Raw genomic sequence first — 5,104 nt, 5'->3', positions numbered from 1 at the left:
TCTTTCTTACTGCCTTCACCTGGATGAGGTTAAAATTAGGATTTCTGGAAATCCTCCCAACATTTCTCCCTTCTCTGCCACTCCTCAAATACCTTCAGGTATTTGGGCTTGTTGACTCAAAATTGTACTTCAGAGATAATTTCAGAAAATAACTTGGGACATAAATATTCTCTCATAGTTCTCAACCTTTTAAATACAAATGATCACTGTTAATTGTCCCTCCATCAATCCTATGTTTTGGAAAGTTTTGTTTACTAAGTAAAATCTATTAACAAGTAAGCATTTATACCCGGTAAATGTACAATTTCTTCTTGAAATATTAACACTGTGTGTTGAGAACCCTCCATCCTATTTGCCCTGGAAGGCCTGCTAGGGGCAAAAACTGCAGGTTTTGAGAACCGCTGCTGCTCTCCACGGAGGGGAGGGGAGAGAGCCCTGGAGTGGTGCGTTTAAGTGGCTGGCAGTATCTGCACATTAACCGTGACCTTGACGCTGTAGATCACTCCAAAGAAGGATTAATGGCAGGGATTTCTGGGCAAGTGAGGAAAACACTTTTAAGCACAGGTGAGGTCTTCTCTGGTCTCTCTTTTTTGGGGCCTGGCATCTCCTCCGCTTCCAACCTTTTCACACAGTGCTCACGAGAGAATGTCAAGACCAAGTGATGCAGAGCCGCTGAGGGGAGGGTCCCTCCTGAGCACTGCGTGCTTACCGCTCCACACCTACGGCAGACCACACAAGGGTGAGGGACACTCTGCCCCGGCCCTTCCTGAGCTGAAGACGGGAATGACACAAACTGTAAGAAGACTTGGAAATTGGGAAGGACCAACAAGAAAGGCATAAAAAAGCAAAGCACAATTGGGAGTTTGAAGGAAGTGGTGATTAGCTTGAATTAGGTGTGATCAGGAAAGATTCCAAGGAGGAGATAGCATCTTCTCACTCTTCCATGAGAGAGCCAGGGCTGACTTGTCCTCCTGAGCGGCCTTTACTGGTTTCATTTTTCAGGCTTGGTCTGGCGTCATGAAGATTTGTTTGGATTTCTCTGAGCGAACCCTCTGATTCCCGTAGTGGGTGAGAAACAGTGGAAATTGGACAACAGATCTCCACAGAGTGGCTCCCCCAGTCACCTTCAAGTGACGAAGAGGAGCTACTAGTGGCCCTTTGAAGAATGTCACAGGCATGGGATCTGGTTAGAAATCTCCAGTAATTGTGTCAGCTTTGCCACCGAGACCAAATGTTTTGAGCCTGGGCAGTGTCTGATCTTTAGTTTCCTATCAATAAGTAGGAATAATAATAATGTATCTGTTACCTTGTTCACGGGTTGGTTGTTAAGCTCCAATAAAATAAGTGAAAGTATTTGGTAGGACCAGTATTACGTATTAGTTAAGAAGAAAGACTCTAGAGCTAAACTGCTTGGATTTAAGTCCCAGACCTTCTTTGCACTGCTGTGTGACCTTGGCAAGTCACTTAACTTCTCTGTGCCTTGGTTTCCTCTGCAAAATAGGGATGACACTAAGACTTATGTTATAGGGTTGTTGATGATTACAATGAGTCAAGTGTAAAGCACTCAGAACAGTGTCTAGTACGTAGTTAATACCATACTATATACATTGACCTGTCTTATTTTTGTAAACTACTGTAGAGGACGATTATGATTATGATTATTACTTCTTAGACACAGAAGCAAAGAAAGAATTCTGCCGTGTCTGTATGGAGAGGAGCAAATAGGAAGCATTGAGATCTGCCCTGAACACCAAGTCCAGGCTTTTAAAAAGAGCCAGAAAAATGCTAGTGAAGGTCTGGAGTGAGGGAGCACACCACTTGGCCATTCTGGAAAAATATTATCTCCACCCTGCTAATATTTATCCCTCTGGCTTGCTTCTGGTCAAAGGTCCACACTAGGCATGATTCTACTTCATTGGAGCTTTATCACCAACATCCCTGGCTGGAAGAGATGTGTTAGAAGTGACAACTATGGATGCTGCCTGTCTATTGTCACAGAATGCAGAACCAGCTTGGAGAGGGCAGGACAGGATGGACATTACTGACCTTTGTAAGAAAGAGTCCAGTCAAATTCTAGATCAGAAAATAAGATTACAGAACTTGGGAGGTGGAATGAGATTCTTTCTTCTTCTTATTCATTCCCCAATGTATTATACCAACTGGCCTTATATCAGCCTGAAATATTCCAGAGCTTTAGAGAGCTCAGTAAGCTATTGTCACATGACCCTCTTCTGACCGTCACAAAAACCCTAGTGGCAGGTGTTGTTATCCATGTCCTCAGAGGAGAAAACTGAGGCCCAGAGGGTTTCAGTGACTTTCTAGTGGTCTGGTGACTGGTTTGGTCACCGAAGGAACCAGTATTCTAACTGGGATAGTTCATCTTCCAGTCTAGAGTTCTTTATGCTACAAAAATACCCACTTGTCATCTGCTCTGAGCAGGCAGAGCAAATCTGCATTCTCAGATTAAGGCAATAAATTGATAGACTGAGCACCCTGCTGAGTAGGGTGGGGCGCACCAAGTCCCAGAGCTTGGTTTGGGGTCAGAGGATGGCTCATAATGTGGATTTTTTATCTCATTTACTCTATTTTCCCCAAAAGAAAAGATTCCAATAATACAAATATTAGCATGGACCAGACCTTAGATCTGGTCTTATAGATCAGGCCTTATTTCCACTTCTTGATTTATCCCAAGGGGAGGATAGGTGCTTTCAAAGATTGTGTCGTGAGCCCTGAGTCAGAAAGACTGGTTCGGTATATATATCTGTTTACGCTCCCTCAGGTAGAATGAACTTGCTTATGTTTAGGATTGCTGTGTCTTAGCTTGAGAAATTCTGGGTACATTCAGACAGGGGAGACAGTGGAATGTCACAGTGGTGGTTCAAGAGTCAATTTGTGGGCTTAACAATGCTAAAGGTTAAGTGGTGACATACAGACCACTGAAGTCCTGTATAGTCAAAAATTGGGTGAAACACAGAAATAGAACACAATCATATTTTTATGTGATTTTTAGCAATCCCCCCTCCCCACAATCTTGACCTCATTACGGCATCCATACCACTAAATAGGCAAGTTTGTTTCTGGCAGGTCTGCTTCTTTTAAGGCTGTGCTGCCATCTCCTGGAAGCATTTTGAAATAGCAAGAAACTTCTTAGGATTTAAGGAAGGCGCCCTTTCAAGGCGGCAATCTGAGGTGGTGGGTGCTTCTGGAAGTGATGTGATGTGGTTTTGCCAGTCTCAACCCGGCTAGGTCTGGTCCAGTCTGTTTTCTGATGCTCCTGCTGCTTTCCTGATTTTTCAGGGAAGACCTCTACACCTAGTTCTGAGAATAGGGTTTTTATTTGCAGTGCAATAATAATAATCAAATCTGAGGCAGAGCAGATAAAACATTTCAGCAACTTCATTCTCAGACTGATCCACACTTTCCAGGGATCTCTGTTTGCCTCTGGAGTTTCTGTGTGGGAATGAATACTGGCTGGTGAGGAAGAGGAGGGTGGAGCTTCTCACGAGCAACACTGAAAATAAGTTGGTCCCAAGGGTGGTGCTCCAAAATGAATAGTGATCCACTGACAGAGCCTAGTCCTGAGCAGGAGGTCCACATTTTCTCTTTGCTCTGCCCCTAACCCTGGATTTCCTGTTAACAAAGTTAAATGTGCATACCAACTCCACCTCTCCACTGCTGTTACTCCCAATCTCTCTTATTTCTCCCCAGCATTTATTATCATCTGACATACTACTGTTTGTATTTTACTTGCTTTTTTCAAATTTTGTTTTCTTTCACTATGACATAAATCCACAAAAGCGGATATTTTTGTCTCTTTTGTTCCCCGTGGGATCTTCAGTACTTAGAACAGGGCCTAGCACCTAGTGGGTGTTCAAAAAGTATTTGCAGATAAGTGAAGTCCCGACTTCATCACCTTATATGGTTACCGGGTCCGTACTTCTCTTTCTTCAGAATTTGATGGATTTCATGTTTCCACCTCAGCTTTCCATGAGGACTTTCTGTGGAGAGCTGAAAGCCCAGCAGATGTGTGTGTCTATATCTAGTGACAAGGGAAGGGGATGTATGGTATAAATGGGCACTTACCCTGTGCCTGGCCTTTCTAATCTAATCACCAGGGGAGTAAACAATTCCAGAGAAGTTTTGCAAAGAGTTCAAAAGGTAGGGAACTGAGGAGAAACTAAAGCTGAGAGAACCTAGTATAAATTCAACAGAGTCTGGGTGACACACACAATACAATAATAAATGTAATTTATGTATGTATGTAAATTTATATTATTGTTGTTATTATTATTATTATTATTATTATTATTATAGCTATAATTTATTGAATACCTGCTCTGTTCTAGTACTTTATTCTAAATTGCATTACACACTGTGTGGCTTTGTTTTCACAATATCTCTATTTTATATGAAGAAACAAGTCTCAATGACATTATGGAACTTGCTTGGGCAATGATTTGTAAATTCTCTGAATAGAAAGCATAGACAGTCCTGTCCTGCAGAACAGAATAGTAGTTAAATACATGGCTTTGAGCAAAAATAGCCTTGCTGACTTAGTTTTTGCCACCTCCTTGTTGTGCGACCTTCAGCAAATTGTTTAAATAAGCTCCAAGGTCCTCGCCTGCTAAACGGGGGTAACAGTTGTTCTTAACTCCCAGGGTTGAGGGAAGGATTAAATGAGATTGCACAAGAAGCACTTAGCATAGCGCTAGGCCCTGTAAGCACTGGATAAATGTGACTATGCCTGGGAAGGCGGAACATAGAAGGAAGTGTCCAGCTCTAATGTTTCCTTTCAGAGCTTTTCCGGCTCTGTCCTCCTCCTGTTCTAATCGCTATTCCTGCAGAAGCTCAGAGTTAGAAGCCTGTTCATAACTCCACCTCCGTTACTGGAATTTCCTCTGTCCGGCCTCAAGTGCAACTACTGGGACCTCCGCATCTCACAACACAGCCTCTGTTTTGTTATTTCCCAAAGCTTTGGTGCCAGTTTGTTTTCTCCGGGGACAGCGACAGTTCCTGTGGCGTTGTATGCTGGGGGTTGTAGTCCGAAATTCCCCCATCCACATCAAGAGGGCGATTGAGACGAGAGCCGGATAACTACAACTCC

The sequence above is a fragment of the Ursus americanus genome, chromosome 25, assembly GCF_024610735.1.
Source record: "Ursus americanus isolate L20-20 chromosome 25, mUrsAme1.1.p, whole genome shotgun sequence".
NCBI lineage: Eukaryota > Metazoa > Chordata > Mammalia > Carnivora > Ursidae > Ursus > Ursus americanus.
This window is presented reverse-complemented; position numbering follows the sequence as displayed.